The 12,551-nt window shown below is 36.2% G+C and overlaps 1 long non-coding RNA gene across 1 annotated transcript in view; it reads left to right on the forward strand.

Moving 5' to 3' along the window:
* Positions 1–5,931, forward strand: part of LOC107655753 (uncharacterized) — a 16,848-nt gene extending 10,917 nt beyond the window's left edge. Inside the window, exons 2-3 of the long non-coding RNA XR_001630485.1 lie at positions 3,663–3,665; positions 5,919–5,931. This is a non-coding gene — a long non-coding RNA (uncharacterized LOC107655753). The remainder of the gene's footprint in view (positions 1–3,662; positions 3,666–5,918) is intronic.
* The last annotated feature ends 6,620 nt before the right edge of the window (positions 5,932–12,551 follow it).

The following is a 12,551-nucleotide window of genomic DNA, read 5'->3' on the forward strand; positions in this document are numbered from 1 at the left end:
AAAAATACAGTGCATGCATAATTATTATGCAAGTTGATATTTTGATCATATTTTTTCCAAGCACATTTTACCAATTCCAAACGACATCAATATGAATAAGTACTATTAATCTTGTATTTAATAATTTATAATTGATATATAATTATTCATGAAGGCTGGAAGTGAAAAATGTCTTATATTCAGGTGTGCATAATTATTAAGCAGATTTTGGAAATGTTGTGAATGGTTGTCAAGGCAGCCAATCAGAATTTAGCAGCCTCGTCTCTGATTGCCTGGAATTATGAAATATTGTAACGCTGGGTTGTGTTGAGCAAGCGAGCCTTTGGCATTTAGAGAGCACTGAGGGCGGACATCAAAGGAGCAAGCTAGTGAAACGTTGCACGCGCAAAAGAGAAGGTCTGCACACATCCAAAAACTTATTTTAAATGCAAAATTGATTTTTGTACGCTCAAAATATGATCTTTCGCGCGCAGAATTGTGGCAGAGATCTAAGCCTATACAAGTCAGCCGCCGATCGGTCTGCGCAGTGCTGCATGAAGTCGAATGCACCTAATGGTTGATTTTGTCATGTGTTCCCCTTGTCTAAGTATTTAAACCTCTTGGTTGCCATGTTAGTGTGTCGTGTATTGATGATATTTCCTGTACTGCTGATGGTGAGAGTCATGGTTTCAAGTCTTGTCAAGTTATAGTTCAGTTTTGTTTGTTTTGTTCTTGTTAAATGGAATAAAGCTGCACTTGTGTTCATCTACAACTCGCCTCCAGTGGGATTTGTTACATCTAGAGGACAAGTGTTGCTTGTATGTTAAAAGTATGAATTAATATGCACCGACACTGAATCTCCAGAAGATTTGAAAAAAACATTTAGTTTTGAGTGATATCAGCATAAATCCTTTTCATTTTTTTAATGTATTGATAAGCGACAACACAAAATATGACTAACATATTTGATTAAATAAAAAATATTAATTCAGAATAAAAAAATTAAAAAAAACATCATACCATAACCTGTATGATGATAATTCTCAAATCTCAACTTTAAAAGGCATTTTTAGAGGGCACTGTATATTTTATATTTTAATATGACAGCTGAGTCTAGGACAGCTTCAAAGTCTTTTTGAGAATGAAATCTAAAACCAGCATAACCTGGTCTGTTGGTCAGGTCATTAAATTAAAATTAATATAAAAAATAAATTAATTAAAATACAATAAAAATGCATTTACGGCAAGAAGTGATAAAGATTTATTAAATATTGTTGAAAACTCCACTTTAAGACTTAGGACATTTTTGGAGGGCACTTTAATGTTTAATGTGACAAGTGAGTCTAGGACAGCTTCAAAGTTTTTATGAGCAGCATAACAAAACTTGCACATTTGTGAACTAAACTTGTCAAGCGCTGCAGTTCTTGATTGATCAGAATTAGGGAAGTGGGAGAAATGCTTGCCTTCCGAGTGAAGGGTGCAGGGCGGTTCAATAAAGTGTTTCAATGAATCTCAGTAAATTCAGAAAAGTTTGCAGGAAGTCAGAAATCTGTGATAACTCCCCTTGAGACATTCATTATTTTCTCTAGGGTGAATTTGCACATTTCATCAAGAAATAAACCTAGTGATCAAAACCTCTTTAATCTTTCAGTCTTTGCATTTCATAAGATTTCGGAGGAGTGCACATTAGCATCATGCTTCTGTGTGCAGATTTTCCAAGCACGGCTCCATTAATGCAGCATTTAATGTGTTCCTTTTAATCATTTCAATTCAAAACCTTTAGCGCCCAAGTTCAGTATCTATATCATGACTAACATACAATGCTCCCGGGATACATTCAAGATATGACCTTGAATGTGTAATATAATAATTAAAGGCAATGTTAAAGCATTGAGACCATATTCACCCCTCTCAGCATTTGTGGGTTTTAATATCCAAGGTTAGATGGCTCTTGACGTAATGAGTGCTCTGATCTCCTGTTATCATTCTCTGCTCACTCACTTTTATCCCCTAATTGACTCACTTAAGGGCCATGTTGCGTTATTCAACTGCACTGCAGAAATAAATAGCACTTTGATCCCCCAACTATGGGCCCATGATCTTGAGGATTATGCACCCATCATTCAGCTCAAGCGTCGTCTCTTTTTCTCTAAGGATACCCACTCGACTGTGTGGGCCCACACGAATACTGTGGGTGGAAAAAAAGCCAAAGCCAATGGCCTTCAACCAGTGCATTATCACTGACATCTGACTGCTTACTTTGTACATCTCTCAATACACTATAGATTAGCCATCTGTAAAATAGAGCTATTGAAAAAGATTCCTTTGCAGCTTTCAGTGGAAGTGCGCTTTCTTAAAGCAGAGGCTAATTCAAAGCTTAGCTCTTGACACACAGACTGTTTGCAGACCCTGTATAACCTCCTGAGATCAAACTTGAACTTCAGGTGACATTTTAACTAGGTAAAGTAGATTAAATTAAATATATTAAAATATACTACTTATAATAAAATAATGAGTATATATAGGGGTGGAACGGTACACAGATGTCACGGTTCGGTGCATACCTCGGTTCAGGGGTCACGGTTCGATACGATTTTGGTACAACAGGGGGGAAAAAAAACAAATCTTCTATGCTCGGTTTGTTTTTATTTATTTCACCTAGATGTGAAAATACTAAATATTATTTGTAAACCAAACATCAGCGAGCACCCGCCTCTGTGTCACCGTTGGAACGAGACTGACGTACAAAGGCTATAATTTACATAATAAATAATAGTTTAGCATTCAGATACGTTACATCGCAAATATGGAAATATTATGGAATATTTGGATTTGTGCCGAATGAGAGGTAGGATACACGAAGACAAAGCTCCATTTCGCAAACAGTTAAGTGCACAAGCCTTTAAACTTTCAGTATACTCCTTTGTCAGTCTGTGAGACGCATTCAGAATCAGCACATGGTCACGGTCTAGTGGGCTTTGTTTTCAAGTGCGCATCTCGTGGCATTCACTGTTCTTCTGCTGGCGGCCGGTTATCAAACAGCGTTGCATTGCTGCGAGCGCCCCCTTCTGGATTGGGGGTGAATTGCCTGTATTCATTGTAAGGCCTCATGCACCGAACCGAGATGTCCGTACCGTGACGGTTCGGTGCGAATACATGTATTGTTCCACCCCTAAAAGCTATTAACTACAAATTCCTTGTGATTCTAAATTCATGCATACCGCACCAAAATGGGACAAGAAAATGTGCTAAAAATTGCATTTGTTGTTGTAAAATGCAAACAAATGCATTTTATGTTGAAATTACATACATCTACATAAATTCAGAATTGTATGCCATTATATTAACAAATTCATTTTATGGTGAAAACAGCAAATACATGTGCATGTTTTAAAAGCTGTTTTTTGGACACTTCTCATCATAATGGTACGGTTTGCATTTCAGTTTTGGAATCAGAAATGTGCAAATGATCTGCTGCAGACAGATCACACATCATTTAGACTTATTTATCAAGTGCAAAATCTTTTTAAATTATTTAAGCAAAACCTAATTAATATGTATGAGCTACACTGTACAAGCCCTAATCACTGTCCCCCACCACTTTTAAAATCACTTTAAATAAATAAAAAGAAGAAAAGATAAAAACAGCTATGCAATTTTGAAGACAGAAATTGAATGTGCAGCTTGTCTTTTTCCTCAGCAAATTCTGCTTTATCAACAAACAATCAGGCCTACAATATATCATTCTCTCTAAAGGAACATTACAGGAAACTGCTGTTATGTCAGAACAGCAGCAAAGCAACAGACCCTAGTTCGATTTCTTCTGCAGCCCTAACATTATAGATGACCTTGCTTTAGTCTTAACTGATATTTTTAATTGCAATGCAAATGCTAATCCTAACATGTTTTAAGTCTGTTGTCATTATTTCAGTGCCTGCAGAGTTAATCACTTCCTATTTTGTTTGGTTTTTGACCTTAGTTAAGGTTAGCAATTAACACAATGTCCCCAAAACTAAAAAGCCAATTTATGATTTTCAAAGAGAGGTGGTGGATCTTTTCCTCATACCATTACTCGCCAAAAGATTAAGGCAGCAGATCATTAAGTCACCAAAACTGATAGCTTTGGTCACCATTCACTTTTATTGTAAAGACAAATAAATTTCTCACCTTGTGTTCCAAGGAACAAAGAAAGTCTTACATGGTTTAAAAGATTCAAGGATAAGTACAATGGTGAGAGGTTCATTTCTGGGTGAACTATTTTCTTTAAGTTTCCTCTTCCTCTTAAAAAACACCTCTACCTACATTGAACATCCACTAGAGACTCCTTATCCTATCTTAGCTCAAAATGTTGGAGTGTAGAAGAGAGGAGTTCTGTAGTTCTACAGAGCGGACAAGAAAGTGTGCTGCTATCCCCCTCCATCACTGCCGGGTTGGTTACACAACTCAGCAGTGGAGGAACTAGATAGAACTGCAGCAATATATACTTATATTATTTAATGGCTAATGACCAAATAAATATATGGAGAATACATTTTGATTTGATTCAGTTTTTAGAACACAGGTTTCCAGCCTTTGCCTGTACCACTCCCCTGGGTCTTGAGTTTTTAAATGCAGTAATATTACTTCTGAAGTGAAGTCCTCTGAGCTTGTTTTTATCACAACGGATAACTGAGACGCAAGATGGCGTCTTTTCTATTTATATGAGTCCTTAATCAGTTTAGATGCCATATTGAATTTAAGGGGGATGAAAACGAGGCTGTGAGGGATAGACTAAAATTATTTACAATGGTATGCACTGTATAAAGGTATTAGATCACTTTTTTTCCCTGATGGATGTTTAGTCAGCTGAAGAATCAGTATGTTGTTAAACAACAATACAATCCATTGAACTCATTGTACTTGTATCTCTCACAGCCTCATTTTGATCCCTGTCAAAAATTGGCACTACCCTAACTAAGGCCTAAAGAGTGTGAGTCTTCAGTGTGATACAAGAGACAGTATTGCTGATTTGAGCAACTGAGAAATCTGACAGCTGAATGTTGCAATTGACCAGTCAGAATAAAGCATACCAGAGGGCCATGTAAAAAGACTTGCCAGAAGACCCCCTATCCTCGTCAGCTTCTTCAGATGTGTCATAAACAGTCTTCTGACAAACAACATTACTGTCTGGCATGGAAGCTCTGACAGGAAGGTCTCACAGAACATGGTAAAATGGACCCAGTGGGCAGTTTTAACTATGACTGGGGCCCACCTCCCTGCCATTGAAGACATCTACACTGAGTGGAGAAAAAGGAAGTCCACTGTCATCAGGAAGAACCTCGCTCATCCCTCACACAGCATGTGCACTCAACCACCCTCAGGGTGGAGTGTAAAGATCCTTTCAAACACCACAAAAACAACAGTTTCACTATGCAGGCAGTTTACATTTCACAGAAGTATCTGTTTTTTCATGCATACATACATGACATACCCGCATACAGACTTATCTGGATTATATGGGCCAATAAATTGCACATCACATCATATTTATTGCACAAGTCTCATTTAATAATCTGTCTCTTCCAAGGAGCTTTACAAACTTTGACACAATAAAAGACATGCAATTAAATAAAGACGGGGGGTTTGAATCTTCCTAATCTTAGATACTATTATTGGGCTGCTCAGCTTAGGGCTATCACTGCTTGTCTTGGTGTTGATAAGGAGGCAGAATTGGTCAGTATTGAACAGAATTCACTTCCTGGAGTTTCTTTGAAAGTTCTGCCATTCATGGATTTACAAGCACCAAAGAGAGTGAAGACAACAAATATATGGATATAGCATACTGTCAAAATTTGGTGCACGGTACAAAAAAAGTTTAGAGGAGCATTAGCCTTATCACGTGCCATACCCATTAAAGATAACTCAGATTTTATTCCTTCTATATCGGATAGTGTCTTTAGTAGATGGGAAGAGAATGGTTTAAAGATAATAAATCAACTTTTTGATGGGGAGACCATACGATCTTTTTCACGATTATCTGATAGGTTTGCATTGAGATCTAATGATTTTTTTTAGATATTTACAACTACGACACTATATCACAAATCATAAACAATGGGGCATAATAAAAAGATCTCCAACAAATGTTGAAAAATATTTTATTAATATTATTGAACATGGCTTACCTACTAAAAATCATATAGCCCATATTTACAGAAAACTAATGCAAGACAAATCTGATGACTCATTTCATAACAAAAGAAATTGGAAATTAGAGTTAAATACTATAATAGAGGATGAGATGTGGACAAATATATGTGCCAGCTGTCATAAGGGTATTAGCAGTCAAATATGGAAGGAATTTGACTGGAAGCTGAAAATTAGATTCTTCAGAGTTCCATTGGTGGTGGCCAAATTTGATAGCTCCTTACAATTATCACAATGCTGGAGAGATTGTGGAAAGGTGGGGGACTATGCTCATATATTTTGGGAATGTCCTAAAATACAAGTTTATTGGCAGGGGGTTAAAAGGGAAATAAGTAACATTTCAGGATGTGACATACCAATGCACCCCGTATTTTTTCTGCTTGATGGTTTCCCCCCAGATCAGTTAAATAAATCCCAACTATTTGTATTACATATATTATTAATGGCAGCTAGGAAGATAATCACTGTGAATTGGATGAAGATGCACGAACCTACTCTGACAGAATGGACACAGAGACTGAATCAGATATATATATTTGAGAAAATGACAGCAGATTTACAGTTGAAATCTGACATTTTCCAACAGAACTGGGCACTAATAGAAACATATTTGCTTGACCTTTAAAATGTTGTCAGGGGCTTTTTGTAGTTATCTGTATTTAAAGTTATTAACGGTTCCCTTTCATGGGAACTTCGAACTGCGTCCTCTAGGGGGCGCTATGGGGAACGCCTCGTTTTCCCGATCACCAGGATATCCTCTTGAAGCATCGCCACCCTCACCATTGAGGGTTATTGTGAGTATGATGTTTCTTTCGAGCGTTAATCCTCTCTGAGGAGTTGGATTCCTCGCTCCATGGGCTGGGACGCAAGCTTCAGACGAAGAAGTGAATGATGTGTGCTCCCGGCGCCTATTTATACTTTAGTCGCACCGGTAGTGACGTCATGGCTGTCGCCGGCCAACGAGTTGGTGTTTTTTCAATGTATGCCGCAGACACGGGTCACGACGAGGCGTTCCCCATAGCGCCCCCTAGAGGACGCAGTGTCTCGTTCCCTACTCAGGGAACCATGGTTACACAAGTAACCTGAGACGTTCCTTCTTATTTTTATTTTATTTTTTATTTCTTTTGTATGGTTATTTATCTTTATTTATTTATTTATTATTTGTGTATTAATATATTAAAATGCTATGCTATGTGTAAATTGATATGTTTATACAAAGTTTAATAAAAAGAGTTCAAAAAAAAAAAAAGACATGCAATTTATTTTATATTGCAGGATATTGCTCTAGCTGATTTATTCTTACATTGTCTATTGTTTATATATTGTCAGCATGTACTGTCCTTCATGTCTATTATTGTCTGTGTTGTGAATAGATTTTCTAAATATAATGTTTGCGCCAAGGTTTCCCAGGAACTATTTGGTTTTTCTAGACAACAGACAATAAAATGGGCTTTGTACAAAGGTTAAAGCTGTAATGGCATTCTAACTTGAGATGGAAACAAAACAAAGTTAAATTGATCTATTTGATTAAACTTTCAAAATAATAAAACAATAAGTTGTCATTTTCTACACAGCAAGTTAATGTTTACATATTTAATTATTTTGCTGAATGTGTTTTAAATATTTGGCCTATACTTTTTTTCTTCACTCTATGCATAATGCTTTATGTCTGATTGGTTGCTTTTTTCCAGATAAATACAACCCACAGGTCACTGTTGTTCTTTGTATGTATGTACTATATAGGACACTTATTTTCTGTTATTCAGTGTTATATGTACAGGTTTTTGTGTCTAGCAGTAATAGCCAGATAATAGTCTGATGAATACAATCTTCAAAATATTGCCTGATCTCTCAGACATTTATTTTATGCCATACAAGCCACCATCATCAAGCACAAATGCAAGACTATGACAATAATTTTACACATAGTAACCAAAGAAAGGTGTCAAATAACATGAGAACATATGGTAAGAAAATAACCACATCATCACACAATCATGTAATAATATAAGAGACTGAATACAGCCAAAGTAATTTTGATGGCTATGAAACGGTAAGATAAAGTGTATTTCTCTTGGGTATTTTACATGCTACGTTCATTTAGTGTCTCCTTGAAGCGGCATAATTTTAATTTTTGATTCAATATATCTGGCCCTAAATCTCTTCTCAATGGTGCAACACTAGAGCCATCAAGCGGCTGATAAACATAACTCAACTTTTAATTCCTGATCCATTATCTCTAGGACTACTGACCTTCACCCCATGCACCCCTTCTGATCATTCAAAGAATGGGAATATCTGTTTGCAATCGATCTGAATGTGTGTTCATTTTTACATTAATATTCTGGACAAAATCTTGTTTTTAATGTAACAACTTCTGCCTAGGAGTGTACCCAGTCTATAATATGAATGCAGTTAATGGAAGTGATCCAGATGAAACTGAGTGCAAGCCAGTGTTTAAGGCCAGGAAAGGTACTTGAAATTGAATTGTTAGTGTTCAGTATTGTTTGGTATAATGTACTGGAGAGTCCTTGAAATGTAAGTGCTACAGAAGAGTAGGTTACTTTAAGAGTATCTGAAAAGCAGACCGTGTATATTAGGAATCTACTTGAAATGTATTGGTAGTACTCGGGACAAGTACAACAGAGTGTACTGAGTGCAGTGAGAGTGCAATCAAATTGAAACAGACAATCTCACATTGAGGGTCAGTAACTAGATGCCACACACTTCAGTTTAGAGCAGAGTAACAGTTCTGTCAGGACCACTAGATGTCAAAGATGATTGACAATTAGCATACAGTTTGGATTGGCGGTATGGTTCCGTTCTGGGCAAGAACTCCCTGCGCATCCATGCAGCCTAGCATGGATGAGAGCAAGGAGAGCAGCGATAACCCCCCCAGGGTAAACAGAACAGAACCAACATAAATGTATTGCAGATATCGTTCAAGTTCAATAATGTTATGTACACATTTTAGAATTAGTCTGATTCAAATTGTTAGTCACAGCATGTTGGGAAAAAACGCCTTTTGTGGCCTATAGCAATCAAAGTAAACATCATATGACAAGTAAAGGTTAAACGATTGTAGAAATGTTATTTATTTTAAGGTTTAAAGTGAAGTCTTGTTTTAACATTATGTAGGCCTATTCTTGGAAACAGCTGGCAGCAGAAATCACAACAAAACGAAATGTTACCATTTCATAAGTAAACTATTTAGTAATGCAATTGAAAACAAGCTAATTCATATGACAACTAAAAACTAATAAAATTAATGCCGCGATTTCAATATTCATAAGGATCCATTTTTAGGTGTCGTCAATACGTCAATTTTGTATGTTTAAATGCTGAAAATACGTAAGTATTTGTACGTTTAGATGCTGAAAATACGTCAGTATTGTACGTCTTAGTGCCTGTAAAAACGTAAGTAAATGTATGTTTTATAGAACCACATGTTACGTAAAATACATACGAATTATCATGAGACCACGTTGCATATTCCCATAGGTTGATGGGGATCAGCTGAGAGTCAGCTGATGCGAGCTTGACTAACGTGACCTGCCAGAACTAGCGCTACGCTAGATTTTAGTCAAAAACCTAAAGTTGAAAAGATTCAGGGCATGTTTAGCTTCAAGCCAACAAACTTTCATTTGAAGAGTTGACTGTCGAGACAAACGCAACACATAATAATGAGCTAAACTAAATTTCGTTAAAGTAATTAACAAAAAATCATTTAAATTGACAGTGCTGAGACTTTAAAGATGCTGAAACCCTCTTTTAAATTGAGTGGATTTGCTCTGAAGCACCAACAAATGAATGTGTTCTCATCATCCTGGGAATTAACTCAGAGTGCACTGAACAGAAACAATTTGTTCAAAACACACTAATTGATGTGTGTGTTTAACATATATTTATTCCTGTATTAGTTACTAATGGCAGTAATCATATTTGTTTGATTTTCTCAAATGTGTCAGAAGCAATCAAATGTTTCAACCACAACTCATTAGTAACAACCAAGAGCACATTCTTGTCATTTCAAATGACAAGGTTCAACAACAGCTGCCTTCATTTCATACGTTTCTTAAGATATCCCATGAAATGAAACGATAAACATAAATGCTGTGATCCATAAAAAGTACTGGGTTACACTTTACTTGAAGGGGTGTGCATAAGACTGACATGACACCTTCATAATCATGACATGACACCTACATAATCATGACATGACACATGTCATGAATATGAAGGTTTTTTTATGCATGTTTATGACAACTGTCATTAAGTGTCATTTGCTCAGTTATGTAATTTTTAATGCAAAGATGACATTGTTTGAGATGTCTTTGTTATGGGCTATGGTTAGGGGTAAGGGTAGGGGTAGGGGTAGGTTAGGGTTAGGTCAAATAATGTCATATTTGCATTAAAAATGACATAACTGAGCGAATGACACTTAATGACAGTTGTCATAAACATGCATAAAACCTCCTTCATATTCATGACATGTGTCATGTCATGATTATGAAGGTGCCATGTCAGTCTTATGCACACCCCTTCAAGTAAAGTGTTACCAAGTACTGCATAAAAATACTGCATACAAAAAGAGAAGGAGAAAGAAGGATAAGATCACCCCATGCTTTATATGATCTTTCACTATTTAATTAATTGCACCTTTAAAACATGTTGCACTGTTAAAGCATTGATGAAATGAAATGATGAAATTAAAAACTCTCCTGTGCTTCTCCAACGAACCTTTTAGTGATAGTTCTTAAAAGAATATTTTTTTCTTAGTGTAAAAAACATTTTAATAATCTAAAGAACATTTTCCACTCTAAAGAACCTTTTGTGCATTGGAAAGGTTCCATGATTGTTAAAGGTTCTTGGAACCATAGATATAAATTTAAAAAAAACTTTGTTTTTAAGAGTGTGAAATGTAAAAAATCCAACCATTGTAAAAATGTAATAAATAGATCCTCACTGAAAAGTACAGGCAAGAGAAAAATCAAAGTTCTTACAAGGGCTGATACTGACCTCTAGTGTAAAGAAAAATCAAAGCAGAAGGTTTATGCACCACCAATAAATGAACCACAAACCCAGCAAGCATCTGACTGTTCTATATCCATAAAACAAAACAAATTTAATTCAAGCTTGAGAAAGTGTTTTCGTGGCATTGCGTCTTTACATTGAATTTTGAGAATGAACAGAATAGCATTAACTCGTATGTGTAAAGAACAGGACTAACCACCCCTGGATTACACCAATGCAATTCTGAATAAAATCAAGTGTCTCCTTTATAAATACCCATGTAAGAAGATCTAAATGCCTTAAATGTACTAAACTAAAGTATGGTTCAGGCTGATAGGTACCCAGACAACAGAATGGGGCTGCACTGTACTAAATTACTATATCTGACACAAGTAGGTGGTACATCCACATATGTTTCTGTATGAATTAGGCATGGTTCAAACATTTCAACCACTAATTAATACTCTTTTCACTATATTAGTCCCAGACACCTTTTCCATCCAGTGTAGCTGCTGTGATTTAATTCTTCTAATCTTGCACCCTAAATGAGTAATGTGCATTATTGGGATGCATCAAATATTTCAAATGCTAAAAAATAAACCTGGCTACTTTGTTTCATCTTTTCCTGAAGATACCAGAAAGGTAGCCTACATGGTAGACAGAAATAATTTTAGACAACATTATAGCTTTAAAAAAAAATGAATGAAAGTGCATTAGCATTGAATTGGCATACAGTTTCAGCGCTAATGTCACCTTGCTTTGGAACTACAATTACTAAAAGCATGTTCTCAAAGAACATTTGCAAACGCCCCTTTTGCACGTCAGGCCTCTCAACTCAAACATCACAAACACAGCACTTACGGGTCTATAAAAGTGAAGCCATGTCTCAACAGGTAAAAGGCTACTTTCAGTAAAAGGTCCAACATTATAGGAATAATTTAGGAATTATATGAATACCTGTCAAAATAAAACTCTGCAAGTTCGTTCAAAACTTTGAATTCGTCATATTTCCATATCAGCTAAACACTCTCTGGCTCAGCAGAGGAGGTATGCAAGTACATAGGTTGACTGACAGTAGGACATCCTATCATTGCATTCAGACCAAGTGCAATAATTGGATGAAAATTTTAAGGTCCTGAGCCTTCCACAATAACAAAATTGCTTAGATTTAAGGAGTAAAAAGTATTAATTATCTGTCAGGAAATGTAGTTGAGAAAAAGTATTCAGTTATTTTGTGATCAGGAGTAAGTATAAGCAGGGGTTAAATTGGGATTTGTTATGTGTGGGGGGGGGCTCTTTGGTATTGAGCTTATATACTATACATATATATATGTGTGTGTGTGTGTGTGTGTGTGTGTGTGTTGTGTGTGTGT

Source organism: Sinocyclocheilus anshuiensis, unplaced genomic scaffold (assembly GCF_001515605.1).
Source record: "Sinocyclocheilus anshuiensis isolate Anshui unplaced genomic scaffold, SAMN03320099.WGS_v1.1 scaffold1337, whole genome shotgun sequence".
NCBI lineage: Eukaryota > Metazoa > Chordata > Actinopteri > Cypriniformes > Cyprinidae > Sinocyclocheilus > Sinocyclocheilus anshuiensis.